The sequence below is a fragment of the Aotus nancymaae genome, unplaced genomic scaffold (genome assembly GCF_030222135.1).
Source record: "Aotus nancymaae isolate 86718 unplaced genomic scaffold, 86718_ANA_hifiasm-v0.15.2.pri h1tg000029l, whole genome shotgun sequence".
Lineage (NCBI taxonomy): Eukaryota > Metazoa > Chordata > Mammalia > Primates > Aotidae > Aotus > Aotus nancymaae.
Genome location: NW_026988442.1, coordinates 51,226,066 through 51,247,307, shown reverse-complemented (window position 1 = coordinate 51,247,307; position 21,242 = coordinate 51,226,066). Strand labels below are relative to the sequence as shown.

At 36.9% G+C, this 21,242-nt stretch overlaps 1 protein-coding gene across 2 annotated transcripts in view; it reads left to right on the top strand.

Moving 5' to 3' along the window:
• The first annotated feature begins 221 nt into the window (after nucleotides 1–221).
• Nucleotides 222–21,242, top strand: part of TANK (TRAF family member associated NFKB activator) — a 100,521-nt gene continuing 79,500 nt past the window's right edge. The window contains exons 1-2 of one of the 2 annotated variants that reach the window (XM_012440566.2): nucleotides 222–369; nucleotides 3,009–3,215. The gene's annotated coding sequence lies outside the window, so the exon portion shown is untranslated. The remainder of the gene's footprint in view (nucleotides 370–3,008; nucleotides 3,216–21,242) is intronic. The other variant, XM_012440565.2, reaches the window with a different exon arrangement.

Genomic DNA, 21,242 nt, shown 5'->3' with positions numbered 1-21,242 from the left:
AAATATTTTTGTGTTTACAATTCCTGGGGTTGTATTTTTTTGTTGTTAAAATGCCTTAACTATTCACATAAAGTATCCTTGCTTCAAAAGGAAGTCAGAGCTACAGTCATGAGTAGTTTACAGAATATTTTCTGATAGTCTTTGCTTCATTTCAATATTGTGCCATGATTGGCTGTTGCTAGCTACAAATAAGGAAGTCTTCAAGTTGGGGGATTTCTCAGTGGAAGTTCCCACTTCAACATAAGGGAGAGCTCTGGACAGTTTGAGCAGCACCGATAGAGCCTGTGGAAGATGTTTTCGGACTGTATAACTGCCTACATTTTTACAAAGGAATAGTCTACAAAGGAAGACTTGTAACCGGGAGAAGAGGTAATCAAATTTCAATAGTTCCTACTAATTCTCAATCTAGCAAGGTGGCCTGGATGTCTTAAACTAAAGTGTAGCAGATTTGTTACCCTCTTACTTTTACTATGTAATTTATGACATGATTCAATAATGCCTTTGTACAATGTCACAGTACGAAATTTGGCCTTTAAAAAATGTTCAGAGATGGTGGCTCATACCTGTAACCTAGCACTTTGGGAGGCTAAGGTAGGAGGATCGCTTGAGTCCAGGAGTTTGAGACTAGCCTGGGCAACATAGTGAGACCCCATCTCTTTTTTAAAAATAAATAAATAAATAAATAAATAAGTAAATAAAAAGGTCCCTAGCCAAGATCAAGGAAAATTTAAATTTTTTTTATTTTCTTTCTGACTTTTAAGACAGAATTTATGTCTCTACCTGAATGATTTTTTTAAGTGTATATCCGGAATAAAAGCCTTCTCCAACGAATGATTTTTATAACATAATGTAAGACTGAAAGGTATTTGGCTTTAAGTTGTTCATAATTTACTGGGCTGAAAAGTAAATTAAAGTAAAAGTGTATTCATAGTTTTTTTTGGTTATATTTTTAAAAATCAATTCTGGCCAGATCCAGTGTGTCTATTCAAACATTAACTCAAGACTGGGCACAGTGGCTCACTCCCATAATCCCAGCACTTTGGGAAGCTGAGGACAGCAGATCACCTGAGGTCAGGAGTTGGAGACCAACCTGGCCAACACGGTGAAACCCCATCTCTACTAAAATACAAAAATTAGCCGAGCATGGTGGCGCATGCCTGTAATCCCAGCTACTCAGGAGGCTGAGGCAGGAGAATCACTTGAACCCAGGAGGCGGAAGCTGCAGTAAGCTGAGATGGCACCATTGCCTGGGCAACAAGAGCAAAACTCTGTCTCAAAAAAAAAAAAAGATTAACTCAAGTTTAGTGTTTTTCTCCTCTCATATAAAGCCCATGATAGTGAATATTTTATTACACTAAAGTATTAATCTTATAGACAGTGCATCTCCTTGGACCATTTTAACTTACACAGTTACAGTAATCTAGTCTTATTCTATTACTAATTAGCCCTTATAGTTTCACAACCAAAAATGAATATTAAATATCACATAATATTTAAATTATTTTCTTAAGAATAATCTTAGGAAAAATGACAGCTCAAAAAGATTAAAAGTCAAGAATTTTTATCACTATTGTTATATTATTATAATAGCTGTCATTTGTTGAGTGCCTGCTGGAGGAAAAGAGTCACAGGATCTTCAAGCTTGTAAGTGGCAGAACCAGGACTTAAATATAAATTCATATCACCTCTTTATCCATGGCTTTCTGTTACTACTGGCCTGCCTTCTTATAATATTAAAATAATATTTGGGAGATGTCATATCCCAAAAGATGGAGATTCTTATGATAGAAAAAGGAAGATGACTTGGCCATGTTCACGCAGCAACCAAGTCATTTTTAGAAGCTTAGGTCTTTCTTCTGACTTACCCACTCCCATCTCCTCACTCCCTCCAGGGTACACTTTCACACACACACAGGTAAGCACACTAGTGTGCCTCCAAGCATTAGCCACAGAGCCAGAAGAAGACGTGGGGTTGCAGACCCAGTCCAGCCTGCCTGATGTTCCCACCCAGCAGCCAACTGGGGCCCTAGAGCAATGTCTATAGTTATTTCTTTTAAACACTTCTGACCATGACAGAGATAACTAAGTAGATGATTCAAAATAAATAAAGCTCCCCTGAAAAAGTTCTGATTAGAATTTCATGAAACTTATACACGAATTTGAGGAAAGTGATCATCCTTATAGCATAGAAACTTCCTGTCTGAATATTCTATTAATATGTTTCTAATGCGTTAAGGTCTCAATAAACATAAAATTTATTTATTTATCATGAAATGTATTCCAATATATTTTGTTTGTCTTCTTGTGTATGTAGTAAAGGTACTCGATAGGGATATTCATTCCACTCTATTTTCTAACTAATTATTGCTGGCTTCTTAATTTCACAATTTTACCTTCCATCTAACCATTTTATTTCCCTCATTTGTTCTAAATTATTTTAGGAATTCACATGTGATGCCTAGACAGAAAAAATATAATTATGTATTATCCCTTTTTATCCTTGCCACATTGGCCAGAATTTCTGGAACAGTGTTTAATGACAGAGAAGAGAGCAGTCAACCTTGTCTTGTTTCTGATCTCAGTGGGAATTTCCCTAGTGGTTAACATTAAGAATGAGGTTGGCTGTTGGTTTGAGATAAGTACATTTATCATAAAAACCAAATAATTGCCAAGTACTTTGTTTACTAGAGGCTTACATAAGAAAAAAAATAGAGACTTCATGTTAAACTATACTCAATGTCTTTTTGGTATCGTTAGAAACAACAGTATGGTTTTTCTACTTCAAACTGTATAGTGCTCTGTTGTTACACGAGGCAGTCATTGCATTTTTTAAAACTCCATGTCATCAAAAATACTGTTATAAAAATGATTGCTTTGGTAATGAAGGTAGGTTTATAGTTATAAACTATGTTTTGTTGTTGCTCTGATTAAAATAATAAATTGGTAGTTCAAAAGAAGCCAACCAAACCTACACATTTCCTCTTTTTCTTTTCAATCCACATGCTTAGACACCTCTTCTCTATTATTTTGGCTTCACAATTCTGTTCACAACTCAAACTAACAGAAAAAGAATGAAAACAATGTGACATAAGCCAAGGAACCCTATCCAGGCAGAGCAACCAGATAAACAAGCAGCTGTTCCTATGCTTTGTGCAAAAAGCCTTCTTCCTATGATGACAGTGCTAGCTGCAGACTGCAATTCAGTTACAACTGTGGTAAGCAAAATGTGTGTCCAAATCGATTAATCTTATATCGAAGTTATAATAAGAAAATGTATGCTAAAGAGAAATGTTTGAAATTTGCTGATAATTTCTAATAGTCATATTCACAATTAGAAATTTAGTCTGTATTTTTATTTTTGTACTCGTAAGTCTAAAAATTAGTCTGCATTTTTATTTTCTAGAACATATCACTGGTAGATTTCGGTATCAAAGTGAGACTAGCTTAATAAAGCAAAATGATAAAAATACCAAAATGTTCCAGGTTCTAAAACAAATTCAATAGGAGTTATCTGTTCCTTGAAATGTTTAAATAACAAATCCATAATACTGTTGGGCCTTGGCATCCCCTTTGAAAATAATTCTTTAAATGTTTTTACAATGTCTTCTATTATTATTGATCTACTTGGAGTTTACGCTATTTTTTCATGCAGCTTAGTTTATTTGTTTTTGCTTAGAAATCGTGCTTTTAAAAAATTTTTCAATTATATTGGCACACATGGTTTTCTCTTGAACTCTTTAAACCATCTCCAAAACTATGTGGGTAAACCTTTTTCATGACTCATTTTGTCCATTTATGATTTCTCTCTCTTTTTTTTCTGATTGGACATGTCCCAGAACCAATCTCTTGGATCTATTTCTTCTATAGTTAGCTCTTTGTAAAACTGTTTTTGCTTTACTTTATTAATATTTTCTCAATGTCTTTTTTAGACTATTTTACTTTTCTAAGTTTGTGAGTTGAATTCTTAGTTCATTTATTCTTTTTCTTCTTTCGTAATGAAAATATTTAAGGCTAGGAGTTTTTTAGTACTATTTTAACATCTTACAACTTCTAATATATACTGCTTTCACATTTTTACTGTTTTACAGTTTTTAATTGAAGTTTTATTTTCCCTTTGATCTGAGTTATTTAGGACAGTAAAGTGTTTTTTTTTTTAATGAATAGTCTATCTTTTTTAAAACCATTTTAGATTTAGAGAAAAATCAAGTGAACACAACAGAGAGTTCACATATACCACCCTGCCTTCCCCCACCACTCACAATATTCCCTATTATTAACAACTTGCATTAATATGGTACAATTGTTTCAATTTATGAACCAATATGGGTACATTATTATTAACTCATGTCCATAGTTTATTTAGATTTTCTTATTTTTTCCCTTTTTAAAAACTGAGGTGAAATTCACATAACACAAACCTAATCATTTTTAAATGAACAATTCAGTGTCATTTAGTACACTGACAATGTTGTATAACCACCACCTCTAGCTAGTTTCAAAAATTTTTACCACCCCAAAAGGAAACAGTGTACTATGAAGCAGTTGTTCTGCATTTCTCGCTCCCCTCAACCCCTGGCAACCACAAATCTGCATTCTGTCTCTGCATACATCTATTCTGAATATTTCATTTAAGTGAAACCATACAGTGTGACTTTATTTTCTTTATTATTTTACTTTAAGTTCCGGGATACAAGAGCAGAGGGTATAGGTTTGTTACATATGTATACGTGTGCCATGGTGGTTTGCTGCACTTACCAACCTATCTAGGTTTTAAGCTTGCGTGCATTAGCTGTTTATACTTCCCTCCCCATACCCCTCAAACCCTGACAGGCCCCAGTGTGTATTGTTCCCCTCTCTGTGTCCATGTGTTCTCATTGTTCAACTCCCACTTGTGAGTAAGAACATGTGGTATTTGGTTTCCTGTTCCTGTGTTAGTTTGCTGAGGATGATGGTTTCCAGCTTCATCTATGTCCCTGCAAGGGTCATGATCTCATTTCTTTTTATGGCTGCATAGTATTCCAGGTGTATATGTACCACATTTTCTTTATCCAGTCTATCATTGATGGGTATTTGGGTTGGTTCCATGTCTTTGCTATTGTAAATAGTGCTGCACTGAACATATCTGTGTATGTGTCTTTATAGCAGAATGATTTATATTCCTTTGGGTATATACCCATTAACAGGATTGCTGGGTCAAGTGGTATTTCTGGTTCCAGATCCTTGAGGAATCACCACCCTGTCTTCCACAACAGTTGAACTAATTTATATTCCACTAACAGTGTAAAAGCATTCGGATTCCTCCACAGCCTCATCAGCATCTATTGTTTCTTGTTAAAAATCACCTTTCTGACTGGCATGAGATGGTATCTCATTATGGTTTTGATTTGCATTTCTCTAATGATCAGTGATGTTGAGCTTTTTTTCATATGTTTATTGACCACATAAATGTCTTCTTTTGAGAAGGGTCTATTTGTATCTTTTGCCCACTCCTTGAAGGGGTTGTTTTTTGTTTGTTCGTTTTCTTAATCTGTTTAAGTTCCTAGTAGATTCTGGACATTAGACCTTTGTCAGACAGGTAGATTGCAAAAATGTTCTCCCATTCTGTAGGTTGCCTGCTCACTCTGATGATAGTTTCTTTTGCTGTGCAGAAACTCTTTAGTTTAATTAGATCCCAATTTGTCAATTTTGGCTTTTGTTGCAATTGCTTTTGGCATTTTTATCATGAAGTCCTTGCCCATGCCTGTGTCCTGAATGGTCTTGCCTAGGTTTTATTCTAGAGTTTTTATGGTGTTGGATTTACATTTAAGTCTTTAATCCAACTTAAGTTAATTTTTGCATAAGGTATAAGGAAGAGATCCAGTTTCAGTTTTCTGCACATGGCTAGCCAGTTTTCCCAGCACCATTTATTAAATAGGGAATCCTTTCCCCATTGCTTGTTTCTGTCTGCTTTGTCAAAGATCAGATGGTTGTAGACGTGTGGTGTTATTTCTGAGGCCTCTATTATGCTCCATTGGTCTATATGTCTGTTTTGGTACCAGTACCAACCTGTTTTGGTGACTATGGCCTTATAGCATATTTTGAAGTCAGGTAGTGTGATGCCTCCAGCTTTGTTCTTTTTGCTTAGAATTGTTTTGGCTATATGGGCTCTTTTTGAGTTTATATATAAAATATAAAGTAGTTTTTTCTAATTCTGTAAAAAAATGTCAATGGTAGTTTGATGGGAATAACATTAATCTATAAATTACTTTAGGCAGTATGGCCATTTTCACCATGTTGATTCTTCTTATCCATGAGCATGGAATGTTTTCCCATTTGTTTGTATCCTCTCTTATTTCCTTGAGCAATGGTTTGTAGTTCTCCTTAAAGAGGTCCTTCATGTCCCTTGTTAGCTGTATTCCTAGGTATTTTGTTTTCTTTGTAGCAGTTGTGAATAAGACTTCATTCATGATTTGGCTCTCTGCCTGTCTATTGTTGGTATATAAGAATGCTTGTGATTTTTGCACATTGATATTGTATCTTGAGACTTTGCTGAAGTTAGCTTAAAGAGTTTTTGGGATGAGATTATGGGGTTATCTAAATATAGACTCATATTGTCTATAAACAGAGATAATTTGACTTCTTCTCTTCCTATTTGAATATTCTTTTTTTCTTTCTCTTGCCTGATTGCCCTGGCCAGAACTTCCAATACTATGTTAAATAGGAGTGGTGAGAGAGGGCATCCTTGTCTTGTGATGTTTTTCAAAGGAAATGCCTACAGTTTTTGTCCATTCAGTATGATATTGGCTGTGGGTTTGTCATAAATAGCTCTTATTATTTTGAGATATGTTCCATCAACACCTAGTTTATTGAGAGTTTTTAACGTGAAGGAATGTTGAATTTTATTGAAGGCCTTTTCTGCATCTATTTATATAATCATGTGGTTTTTGTCATTGGTTTTGTTTATGTGATGGATTACATTGATTGATTTGTGTATGTTGAACCAGTCTTTCATCACAGCGATGAAGTCGACTTGATCGTGGTAAATAAGCTTTTTGATGTGCTGCTGGATTCAGTTTGCCAGTATTTTATTGAGGCTTTTTGCATGGATGTTCATCAGGAATATTGGCCTGAAATTTCTTTTTTTGTTGTGTCTCTGCCAGGTTTTGGTATCAGGATGATACTGGCCTCATAAAATGAGTTAGGGAGAAGTTCCTCCTTCTCAATTGTTTGACTAGTTTCAGAAGGAATGGTACCAGCTCTTCTTTGTACCTCTGGTAGAATTCAGCCATGAATCCAATTGGTCCTAGACTTTTTTTGGTTGGTAGACTATTAATTACTTCCTCAATTTCAGAACTTGTTATTGGTCTATTCAAGGATTCAACTGCCTTCTGGTTTAGTCTTGGGAAGGTGTATGTATCCAAGAATTTATCCATTTCTCCTAGACTTTCTAGTTTATTTGCATAGAGGTGTTTATAGTATTCAGTGATAGTAGTTTGTATTTCTGTGAGGTCAGAGGTGATATTCGCTTTATCATTTTTTATTGTGTCTATTTGATTCTTGTTTCTTTTTTTTTTTTTTTTTTTTTTTTTTTTTTGAGACAGAGTCTCACTCTGTCACTAGGCTGGAGTGCATTGGTGCAATGTTGGTTCACTGCAACCTCCGTCCCCCAGGTTCAAGCAATTCTCCTGCCTCAGCCTCCTGAGTAGCTGGGACTACAGGTATGTGCCACCACACTCAGCTAATTTTTTTATTTTATTTTTTTTTGGTAGTGACAGTGTTTCACCATGTTGGCCAGGATGATCTCGATCTCTTGACCTCGTGAGATGAGCCACCACACCCAGTGTCATTTCTTTTTTATTAGTCTAGCTATCCCACTATTTTATTAGTCTAACCATCCATCTATTTTGTTAATTTTTTCAAAAAACTACCTTCTGTATTCATTGAGTTTTTGAAGGATTTTTTGTGTCTCTATCTCCTTCAGTTCTGCTCTGAATTTAGTTATTTCTTGTCTTCTGCTAGGTTTTGAATTTGTTTGCTCTTGCTTCTCTAGCTCTTTTAATTGTGATGTTAGGGTGTCAGTTTAAGATCTTTCTAGCTTTCTGATGTGGGCATTTAGTTCTATAAATTTCCTTCTTAACACTGCTTTAGTTGTGCCCCAGAGATTTTATGTTGTCTCTTTGTTCTCATTGGTTTCAAAGAACTTCTTGATTTCTGCCTTAATTTCATTATTTACCCAGGAGTCATTCAGGAGCAGGTTGTTCAATTTCCATATAGTTGTGTGGTTTTGAGTTAGTTTCTTAATCCTGAGGTCTAATTTGATTGCACAATGGCTATAATTTCAGTTTGTTATCGTTTCAGTTCTTTCACATTTGCTGAGGAGTGTTTTACTTCCAATTAGGTGGTCAATTTTAGAATAAGAGCCATGTGGTACTAAGAAGAAGAATGTATATTCTGTTATTTTGAGGTGGAGAGTTCTGTATATGTCTATTAGATCCACTTGATCCAGAGCTGAGCTCAAGTCTTGAATATCCTTGTTAATTTTTTGCCTCATTGATCTGTCTAATGTTGACAGTGGAATGTTAAAGTCTCTCACTATTATTGTGTGGGAGTCTAAGTCTCTGTAGGTCTCCAAGAACTTGTTTTATGAATCTGAGTGCTCTTGTATTGAGTGCACATATATTGAAGATAGTTAGTTCTTCTTATTGCATTGATCCCTTTACCATTATGTAATGCCCTTCTTTGTCTTTTTTGGTCTTTGTTGGTTTAAAGTCTCTTTTGTCAGAGACTAGGATTGCAACCTCTGCTTCTTTTTTATTTCTTTCCATTTGTTTGGCAAATTTTCTTCCATCCCTTTATTTTGAGCCTATGTGTGTCTTTGCACGTGAGATTGGTCTCCTGAATTCAACACACCAATAGGTCTTGACTCTTTATCCAATTTGCCAGTCTGTGTCTTTTAATTGGGACATTTAGCCTATTTAGATTTAAAGTTAATATTGTTATATGTGAATTTAATCCTGTCATCTTGGCGCTATCTGGTTATTTTGCACACTAATTGATGCAGTTTTTTCATAGTGTTATTGGTCTTTGTTGATGTTTATATTTTGTGTGTTTTTGCAGTGGCTGGTACCAGTTTTTCCTTTGCATAGTTAGTGCTTCCTTCAGGAGTTCTTGCAGGGCAGGCCAGGTAGTGATGAAATTCCTCAGCATTTGGTAGTCTGGAAAGGATTTTACTTCTCCTTCACTTTGAAGCTTAGTTTGGCTGGATATGAAATTTTGAGTTGAAAATTCTTTAAGAATGTTGAATATTGGCCTCCACTGTCTTCTGGCTTGCAGGGTTTCTACTGAGAGGTCTGCTGTTAGTCTGATGAGCTTCCCTTTGTAGGTGACCTGCCTTAATCCCCAGCTGCCCTTAACATTTTTTTCTTTATTTCAACTTTGGAGAATCTGATAATTATGTGTCTTGTGGTTGATCTTCTAGTGGAGTATCTTAGTGGTGTTCTCTGTATTTCCTGAATTTGAATGTTGGCCTGTCTTGCTAAATTGGGGAAGTTCTCCTGGATAATATCCTGAAGTGTGTTTTCCAACTTGGTTCCATTCTCCCTGTCTCTTTCAGGTACTCCAATCAATCGTAGGTTTGGTCTTTTTACATAGTCCCATATTTCTCACAGGTTTTCTTCCTTTCTTTTCATTATTTTTTCTCTAATCATGTCTTATTTCAGCAAGATGGTCTTCATACTCATATCCTTTCACTTGGTCGATCCAGCTACTGATAGTTGTGTATGCTTCATGAAGTTCTTGCACTGTGTTTTTCAGCTCCATCAGGTAATTTGTGTTCCTCTCTAAACTGGTTATTCTAATTAGCAGCTCCTGAAACCCTTTATCAAGGTTCTTAGCTTCTTTGCATTGGGTTAGAACACACTCCTTTAGCTGAGTAGAGTTTATTTTTACCCACCTTCTGAAGCCTACTTCTGTCAATTCATTCATCTCATCCTCCATCCCATTCTGCCCCCTTGCTGGAAAGGCACTGTGATCATTTGGAGAAGAGGCACTCTGACCTTTTGCGTTTTCAGAGTTTTTCTGTTGGTTCTTTCTCATCTTCATGAGTTTGTCTATTTTTTATCTTTGAGGCTGCTAAGCCTTGGATGGGGTATTTGTGGGGGATTTTTTTGTTGATGCTGCTGTTGTTACTGTTTGTTTGTTTTTCTTTCAAAGGTCTGGTCCCTCTTTTGTAGGGCTGCTGTGGTTTTCTGGGGGTTCAGTTCAGGCCTTATTTATCTGGTATTTGCTCCCATACCTGGAGATGTCACTCAAGGAAGCTGGAGAACAGCAAAGATGGGTGCCTACTCCTTCCTCTTGGATCTCTGACCTCAAGGGGCACCAACCAGATTCCAGTAAGAATGCTTCTATATAGGGTGTCTGATAACCCCTATTAGAGGGTCTTACCCAGTTGGGTGGCATGAGGAACAAGACTCATTTAATGAAGCACTTTGTCTCTTGGTGGAGAGGGTGTGCTTTGCTGGGGGTAAACCCATTCATCTGGGCTGCCTGGATTCCTCAGAGGAAAGATTAAGTCTGCTGGTCCATGGAGACTGTAGGCACTATTCTCCCTAGGGGCTCAGCCCCAGGGAAATCAGAGTTCTGTCCCTGAGCCCCCTGGAGTTAATGGGGCTTCTGGAGGGAGGCCCCACCCAGTGAGGAGGAATGGGTCAGGGTCAGGCCTGAAGTGGATCTGGCTGCAGTCTGCCACAGCTGGTGTGTTGGGCTGTGGGAGATACCACTTGGGACCAAGCCATCCAGCCTCCCTGACTCCAGCAGGGGAAAAGTGCAGCTTGGAGCTATAGAGATGGCTGCCACCCTTCCCCCGCCCTAGGAGCTTAATGTGTTAGATGGCCATCAGTCCCAGTGTTGGCTGCCACCCCTCCTCCAAAGAGCTCAAACAGCTTAGACAGCAGGCAGCCCCAGCTGTGGTGCTGCTTGCCCCTCCCTGTGGGAACTCAGCAGGCTTAAGCAGATTCTAGCTGAGGGGCTGTTGAGAATCTGTGCAACCCCATGGTTGGGACCCTAGGTCCCTGGTGGTATGGGCTCACAAGTGAGACCTTCTGATCCATGAGTTGCACAGTTCCATGAATAAAGCATGGTTTCCCAGGCTGGGTAGCACACTCACTCACTGCCTCCCTTAGCTGGGGACTAGGGACTCCCCTGAGCCATGTGGCTTTCAGGTGGGCCACCACACCATACTGCTGTTCTTTCCACTCCGTGGGTGGAGTGCTCTAAATGTCTGCTAGGTCTAGTTGGTTTATATCATCGTTCAAGTTATCTATTTTCTTTTGGATCTTCTGTTTTTCTATTTATTATTAAAAGTGGCATAATATAGTCTCCAGTGACTATGGTAGTACTGGCTATTTCTCCCTTCAAGTCTGTCAATGTTTCTTTCATATATTTTGGGGCCCTGTTCTTTGATGGATATATATGTATAACTGCTATATCTTCTTGATGAATGTTTTTGTCAATATATAATATCCTTCTTTGTCTCTTGTAACTGTTTTTTTTTTTTTTTACTTAAAGTCTATTTTCTTTAATATTAATATAGCCATGCCATCACTCTTTTGGTTACTATTTGCATGAAAAATATTTTTCCATAATTTCACTTTAACCAAGTGGTCTTTGCAGCTAAAGTAAGTCCTATGCAGATAGCATATTGTTTGATCATTTGATCATGCTGTATTATCCATTCTGCCAAGCTCTGCCTCTTGAAGAGGTTAATCCATCTACATTTAGAGTAATTACTGATAAGGAGGGTCTTCTGCCATTTTGCTATTTGATTTCTGTATGTTTTATGCCATTTTTCTATTCCTCATGTCCTCCAATACCGTCTTATTTTGTATTTAGCTTATTCTTCATGGTATACCATTTTATTCCCTTCTCTTTTTCTTTTGTGATTTTAAAAAATATTTTCTTAGTCATTACCATGTGAATTACAATTAACAACCTAAATTTATAATAACTTAATTTGAATTGATACCAACTTAGTTTCAGTAACATATAAAAACTCTACTAATAGGTAGTTTAATCACCCCTTATGTGTTATTGTTACAAATTATATCTTTATAAGTTGTGTGGAAGATTTATAATTATTTTTAAGCATTTGCCTTTTAAATCGTGTAGGAAATAAAAAGAGGAGTGACAAACCGAAACATAATTATCCTAGCTGTAATATAGTTACCTATGTAGTTGTCTTTATTGAAGTTCTTTATTTGTGTGACCTCAAATTATCTCCTAGTAGTCAGTCTGAGAGACTCCCTTTATCATTTCTTTAGGCTAATTCTGCTAACAACAAGCTCCTTCTGCTTTTGTTTATCTCAAAATTTCTTAATTTCTTCTTTATTTTTGAAGGATAGTCTGGCCAGATATAGAATTATTGGTTTACACTTTTTTCTAGCACTTTTTATATGCCATTCTACTGTTTTCTGCCCTTCATAGTTCCAAAGCAAAATTGGCTATTAACCTTATTGATGATCCCTTGCACATAATGTGTCACTTCTTTCTTGATGCTTTCAATATTCTCTCTTTGTCCTCAATTCAAAAATTGCCTCAAAAGTTGAGAGTATCTGTACAATGAAATAATGTATGAACAAGACCTGGCCTACAGAAGGACCTCAAGAAATATTAGGTAATATAAATAATTTGTGTCATTTAGTGGGTGATTCTACATGCAGTTGATTTTTAATTTAAATAAATAGTCATAATTATCACTTAAAATGTCTTTAAAAGTTCACACTGAGAAGGTCTAGATATTAGGCTTACTAGAAAAAGACTTTCAGTCAATTGTCTTAAGTATGTCCAAAGAGCTAAAGGATAGTTTGATTATAATGTGCTTCAATGTGGATTTCTTTGAGTTCATTCTACTTAGAGTTAATTAAACAACTTGAATAAGCTGGTTCAGACTTTTATCAAATTGGGAAGTTTTCAGACATTGTTTCTTGAAATATTTTTTCTGCTTCAGTTCTGTCACTTCTCCTTCAAGACTTCCACAATGCATAGTTGGTAAGCTTGGTATTAACTATCTTATCACAGTCTCTGACTCTTTCTTCTGCTTGCTGAAATCTGCTATTGAACCCCTATAATTAATTTTCCATTTGTTATTGTACCATTCAGCTCCAGAATTTCTATTTGGTTCTGTTTTATAATTTATATCACTTTTTTGATATTCTCCTTTTGTTCATAAATTATTTTCCTGATGTCTTTTAGTTCTTTGTCCATGGTTTTCTTTAGCTCTTTGGGTGTATTTAAGGCAACTGATTGAAAGTATTTTTCTAGTAAGTCCAATATATAGACTTTCTCAGTATGAACTTTTAAAGATACTTTAAGTGATAATTATGACTGTTTAAATTAAAAATCAGGCTAGGTGTGATTCCAATTCACACCTGTAATCCCAGCACTTTGGGAAGCAGAGGCAGGTGGATCACTTGAGCTCAGAAGTTTAATACCAGCCTTGGAAACATGGTGAAACTCTGTATATTCAAAGAATACAAAAATTAGCCAAGCATGATGGCGCATGCCTGTAGTCCCTCCCAGTTACTCAGGAAGATAAGGTGGAAGAATCACATGAGCCCAGGAAGTCAAGGCTGCAATGAGCCAAGATCATGACACTGCACTCCAGCCTTGGTGACAGAGCAAGACCCTGTCTCACAAAAAAAAAAAAAAAAAAAAAAAAAAAAAAGAAATCAACTGCATGGCATGTAGAACCACCTACTAAGTTATAGGAATTGTCTATATTACCCAGTACCTTAGGATTTGCTGCAGTACTCCTGTAGGCTAGGTTTTATTCATTTATGATTTTATTGTACAAGTACACTCAACCTTTGACAGGAGAAGAAACTGAGGCACAGGATTAGTAAAGTCATATGATTAGTTAATGGCAATACCAACATATGAATGAGCCAGCTTTAACACAGAACTCTCACTTACAATCATCATGCTTTAGCTTCTCTCAGCTGCAGCTTGCCTTTGTGGAGGCAATGATAATCTAGGACTCTGCCTAGTCAGTGTAAGTTTCTTTAACATCAGTCAATTAGACTATCCTAACCTTAAAAAATCCAAATATGTATCTTGAAATTTCAAGCATAATGCATGTCATAAAGGGGAAAGGACAGGGTGAAACAGGAGCCCATAACTGAGCCCACAGTCTTAACCTGAAAAGGAAATCAAGTGTGGCCTAGCTTAGAATCATATCCTTCAGCAGAGGCCTCAACAGACCAGGTTAAATATAAGGGAAACATGTTCTAGGCTGAATAAAGTAGCAAATAACTGAAAGGACAAAACAGGTATCATTTGAGGTATTAAAAGAGGCCCAAAATCACCAGGAAGAAAAACGAGACGTAAGTCTGGAGAGTTAGGAAGACACCTCATTCCAGGAGTAAGAGTTTGGGTTTTATCCTAAAGGTGGGGGGAAGACATTTGATGGTTGTAGATGGTAAAGAAACATAACAACATAGAATCAGACAAGGGAGAAAGTGAGGCTAACAATTAGGAGGCTAGCATGGTAACTATGAGTTGATGGTGGCTTGAACAAGGGGTAGGAATGGAGATAGAGAGTGGCAATGGGAACATAAAGTGTTAAGTGTGCTAAAAAATACTGCAGAGGATTACTCACATGATATACCTGATTGAGTGACTGATTGAAAGTTGGGAATTAAGACTTGTAAATTTTTGGAGAGAGATCCAAGATAGCTGATTACTAGCAGCTTAGGATTGTAGCTCCCAGTGAAAGCCCAGAGAACGAGAGGACACCACACTTTCAGATGAATTTTTGTTGCTCACGGACCAGGAGATTCCCAGCGGAGGAGCCTCACGGGTCGCCAGCGCGACTCTTGTGGCCGGCACGGCGGTTCCCGGTGCAGAGTAAACAGGACTGGGTCCCCTTTTGGTCAACGTTTGGAGCTCCGGGAAGGCAGAGTCGCCTATTTAACTGATTGAAAAAGGTACTCAAGAAGGAAGCCAGACCGGAGATTCCCAGGCAGAAAAGCACCATGAATCTTAATGCCATTGTTTCAGCCGGAGCAGTGGGTTGCTCAGATTTCGGTGCTGGGAATCAACAAGTTGGACGTCTACTCAGAGACATAATTTGAAAGTCGGTAATTACAAAGACAACAGGTGGATAAATTTACAATGATGGGAAGAAACCAGCGTAAAAAGGCTGAGAATACCCAAAACCAGAATGCCTCTCCCTCTACAGGGGATCACAGTTCCTCATCAACAAGGGAACAAGGCCTGATGGAGAACGAGTGTGTTCCATTAACAGAATCAGGCTTCAGAAGGTGGATAATAAGAAATTTCTTTGAGTTAAAAGAACATGTTCTAGCCCAATGTAAAGAAACTAAGAACTTTGAAAAAAGGTTTGACGAAATCCTAAGGAGAATAGACAATTTAGAGAGGAATATAAGTGAATTAATGGAACTGAAGAATACAATATGAGAACTCTGTGAAGTATGCACAGGTTTTAACAGTCGAATTGATCAAGCAGAAGAAAGGATATCAGAGGTCGAAGATCAACTTTATGAAATGAGAAGACAAGATTAGAGAAGAAAGAGTAAAAAGGAATGAGCAAAGTCTCCAAGAAATATAGGACTAAGTGAAAAGATCTAATTTACGATTGATAGGTGTACCTGAATGTCACGAAGAAAATGAATCCAAGCTGGAAAATATTCTTCAGGATATTATTCAGGAAAACTTTCCTAACCTGGTAAGGCAGGACAATACTCAACTCCAGGTAATACAGAGAACACCACAAAGATATTCCTCAAGTACAGCAACCCCAAGACACATAATCATTAAATTCACCAGAGTTGAAATAAAGGAGAAAATTCTAAGGGCAGCTAGAGAGAAAAGTCAGGTTACCCATAAAGGGAAGCCTATCAGACTCACAGCAGATCTCTCAGCAGAAACGTTACAAACTAGAAGAGAGTGGGGGTCAATATTCAATATCCTCAAAGAAAAGAATTTTCAACCCAGAATCTCATATCCAGCCAAACTAAGCTTCATAAATGAAGGAAACATAAAATTTTTCGTGAACAAGCAAGCATTCAGAGATTTCATCACCACCAGGCCTGCTTTACAAGAGCTTCTGAAAGAAGCACTATACACAGAAAGGAACAACCAGTATCAGTCATCCCAAAAACTTACCAAAAGGTAGAGTATCTCCATAATGAAGAATCTATATCAACTAATGGGAAAAATAGCCAGCTAGCATTAAACGACAATATTAAACTCACAAATATCAATATTAATCCTAAATTTAAATGGATTAAATGCCCCAATCAAAGACACAGACAGGCAAATTGAATAAAAAGTCAAAACCCATTGATACGCTGTATCCAGATCTATCTCATAAGCAAGGACACACTAAGACTCAAAACAAAGGGTTGGTGGAAGACTTACCAATCAAATGAAGAGTAAAAAAAAAAAAGAAAAGAAAAAACAGGAGTTGTAACTTTCGTCTCTGACAAAATAGACTTTAATAGTAACAAAGGCTAAAAGAAACAAAGAAGGACATTACGTAGTGGTAAAAGGATCGATGCAACAACTGGAGTCAATGATCATAAATATATATGCACTCAATATAGGAACACCCAGATACATAAGACAAGTTCTTAATGACTTATAAAGAGCCTTGGACTCCCGCACAATAATAACGGGAGACTTTGACATCACATTGTTAATATTTGACGGATCAACGAGATAGAAAATTAACAGGGACATCTATGATTTGAACTCAGACCTGGAACAAGTAAACTCAGTGAATATTTATAGAATTTTTCACTCCACGTCCACAAAACATACATTTTTCTCAGTATCACATTACACCTATTTGAAAGTGACCACATAATTGGAAGTAAATCACTCTTCAGCATTTGCATAGCATTTCACAGACTTAAGTGAAATATTGTTTGGCTGTTTGTTTGTTATTTTCTTCCCTTATTCCTTCCTGTCTCCGCTGTTAAGCACAATTATCAGCATAAAAGAGGTTTTTAATACCTATTTTTAGATTGCATTCCAGCCTGGGCAATAGAGCAAGACTCCTGTTCTCTCTCCCGCTTTCTCTTTCTCTTTCTTTCTTTCTTTAAAAAAAAAAAAGAAAGAAATCCAGTGTTTTTTCCGTGGTGCTCTGGGATTCCTCAGAGCACAAGTCTGGGACTCACAGCCTCAGGGCTCAAATGCCAGAAAAAAAAAAGACTTAAATTTTTATTATGTAGACAGTGTTTTCATTTCTGTCTTCCTCTGTTAACATAAAAATTAAACATATACTTTTTTTTTTTGAGACAGTCTCACTCTGTTGCCCAGGCTGGAGTGCAGTGGTGCCATCTCAGCTCACTGCAACCTCTGCCTCCTGGGTTCAAATGATGCTTGTCCCTCAGCTTCCTGAGTAGCTGGGATTACAGGTGTGTACCATGACACCTGGCTAATTTTTGTATTTTTAGTAAAGATGGGGTTTTGCCATGTTGGCCAGGCTGGTCTCAAACTCCTGGCCTCAAGTGATCTGCCTGCCTCAACCTCTCAAAGTGCTGGGATTACAGGCATGAACCACCCTGCCTGGCCAAAAACAAGTGTACACTTTTAAATTCTACTTGTAGTTATTTATCTTCACGTTAAAACAACTAAAATGATACATCTTCAATTACTATACTTAGAATGAGATTCTATCATTTTCTTATTTCTATATGTAGAAGATGAGAAAATGAGTAAAATAACAGAACACGTTTACTTCCTGCCACCTCCATCCCACCCACCTGCATATTTGTTGCTGTAATCAGGAAATGGTGACCATATTATTGTTATTATTAAATTATTTATTAGGTAATAATTTGTATCTTATGTGTCAAAAATTACATTTTCTCATTGTTTTGTAATTGCAACATGTTTTTACTTGATCTATGTTTAAATTATTTCAATTTTTTTCTATTATTTATTTTATAGCAGAATTTCACCTTTCTTGAGTTTTTAATTTTGACTCCTTCTTAAGGGAAGTATATCTTCAATTCTTTCAGAAAATAGGTGGTATGATTTTGAACCTTGAGGTATCTGAGAATGTCTTTGTTTTCCTTTTCTTGAATGAATGATAACTTGAGTAAACAGATGCTATAGGTCAAATCTTTGCCAGGCAACTGTAGATGTTGTTCTATTCAGCTTTTGAAGTTTAATGCTGAAGACAAGTTAGGTTCTTTTTCCTTTGCAATTAATTTATTTTTTTCCACCTAGATTCTTATAGAACTTTTTCCATACTTTAGATACCAGAAGCCTTCCCTCTCCCTCTCAAGGCTGGACTATGTCCTTTCCAATGTGTTTTCAGAGTACTATATATTACCCTAGTGTAATATCATAATACCACATTGTATAATAATTGCCTGATTCTTGTATGTATGTCACCCACTACAGACACCAAGTTCTTTTAAGGATCACTAGGACTGTGTCTTAGTGATCCTTCTATCCCTAATTCTTAGCATATAGCAAATATTCCCAAAATATTTGCTGAGTAAATTAATGAATTGATAGAGCATTTAATAGTGACATTTTTAACATGATAGGTCATTAATGTATTTCAAAACACACTGAGTCCTTTTCATTTCTAGGAAGTATTATATTGATTCAAAGTATTACTTCAGATAGGTACTGATATATCTGTGGTTGCCATCTCTGTTCTATTTATCCCAATCTCTTCTTCAGGAAGAAGTTGGAGCATAATCTTCCCGCCATTTCTCTTAATGGTTGTCACCTATTTGTACTCTCCATTCATAGTTTGAAAGAGTTTTTCAAGCTTTTACTCTAATCATTGATTTATTATTCTGTAATATTGATTCTGTCTTTGATTATGTCCAAATTATATGTGAATGTTGCCATTGCATGTTCTGTTTACAGCTTAACTTATCCAACTTTGGTTTTATTTCACCTTGTCTTTAGTTCCCTCCTTATCTTAGTCTAATAGCTTATATTTCATCTCTTTTTGCACAGAAAATACAAAGCAGAGTCTCTCAATATACTTCTGCTTCCGGCAAATCATTTTCCAAAGTATTCACTTTCTTTGCATTTTAAAGACTCTCTTTCAGACAGCATAATCTTTTCAAAGGGATGCTTTCTCTTGTATTTACTCGTTCCAAGTCTTGTGTCACTCTTACTACATGAATGTGTGGATTTTGGTTCTTGGGTCTTCTTATTATCTCTCTGATTGCTATTAGTTCCTCAGCATAGATGTTGAGCTGGAAGACATATAGACATGCACAGTCAACAGCGAACTTTTTGGCTTGAAGCTGACATTTCTCAACTTTGTCACTGTGGGTGTTGGGCTGAGGTGAGACTCCTTACCTTTACTAGCTAGTTACTTTACTGTTAAGAGGAGAATTCTTGGTTAATCAGAAATTATTATTCATTTTTTTCTTGATAAAAATCATATATAAAAAACTAAACCCCAGAGAAATAAATGTCTAGTTCTGTCTGCCCAACCCCTTTCATTATTAGCTTCACAAGCTTAGATACAGAGCATCACACCTACCCACTCCCTTTGGGATATTGCTGGTATTTACCAGGCCATAGCTAAAAAATGGGTCATATAGAGAGGTACTAAAGGGAGAGATTAGGGCAAAGAGGTGTAAAATACTTCTTAGCTGTCACACATACTAGTGGAGTTACCAGTAGGGGCCATACGGCAGGTAGCTTCCTTACTATCTTCCATACTAATGCCTTTGCTTGCCTTCCAGCAAAAAAGTACATGTTCATTTCAGCTTCACAGTTCTTGCAATAAGTGCAATATTCTCAAATTCTGGAATTAAGGTGTTTGTCAACAGGGTTCCAGCTGCTCTTATGGTACCTTTCTGTGAGTTAGAAAAAGCACCTCTCTGAGAAGACACAGGCTGAAGGAGGCAAGGCTTGGCAAGTGAGGACAGCCTACTCAACCATACACAGTAGCCCTGGTTGTCAGTTGTCAGTCTGCCTTCTGAGGCCATTATGAGTTCTCATGTTTTTCTGATTTTTCATAGGCATTTTAGTTGGAGAGTCTGCAACATAAACAGCCAGTCCAGGTGTCATCGTAAATCAGAAGTCAACCAGATTCCATTAATAGTAATATTTCATATCAAAGATTTGACTGAGAACATACCTGACATTCCAAGTTGTAGTAAGTGTTTATATTGGCAGGTTTTTGTCCCTAGATTTATATTCAGAACTCTCAATAAAATATTAAGCAGTTTTAAAACTAGATTCTAAAATATTTTTGAGAGAGTCTCTCTTTGTTGCCCAGGCTGGAGTGCAGTGGCACAATCCCAGCTGACTGAAATCTCTGCCTCCCAGGTTCAAACAATCCTCCCGCCTCAGCCTCCCGTATAGCTGGGATTACAGGTGTGCACCACCACATCCAGCTAATTTTTGTATTTTTAGTTGAAACAGTGACCCTCCCAGAGGGTCACGGAGGGAGTGGGTGGCCAAGGCAAAAAGAACAGAAGCAAACCCCGCCTGCAGTGGGAACCCAGGCGTTAGGTAGAGTCCCAACGCCGGTATAAAATGACGAGCTCGTCTTGAGCTCCTGACCTTAAGTGATCAGCGCACCTTGGCCTCCCAAAGTGCTCAGATTACAGGCGTGAGCCACTGCGCCCGGCCAGATTCCAAAATATATTTAAAAGGCCTGCAATTCCCCCATTTTATTTTAATTAATTAATTTATTATTATTATTTTTAATAGAGACGTGGTCTTACTATGTTGCCTAGGCTGATCTCAAACTCCTGAGCTCAAGTGATCCTCTCAGTTCAGTCTCCCAAAGTGTTAGGATTACATGTGTGAGCACCACACCCAGCCAGTTCCCCATTTTTATCCCACCATACCCAACCTCCAATGCCACATCACTGCTCACTAACTTGAGGTATGTAATAATTTGAGGGAAAGAAAATTGCAATAAAATTATGTCATTATTTAAAAAGATTATTCCTCAAATAAATGTCTCAACTCAATTTCTAACCTTTATAAAACGTATTATATGTAAATTCTTAAAAATAATCGTTATAGGAAGTAGAAAATGTTTGATACCATTTTAGCATTATTTAGAAAATAATTCTACCAGCATTTATGCAGATTTCACATATAGGGGAATTATGCAGCTACTTCTTTTTATGACTACATCATAGGAGTGGAAAGAGAGAAAAATATGTATTTAAGAAATGTGCATATCTAGCTTATTTCCTTATACAAAGTTTTTAGCACCTCCATATTTCAAAATGCCTATG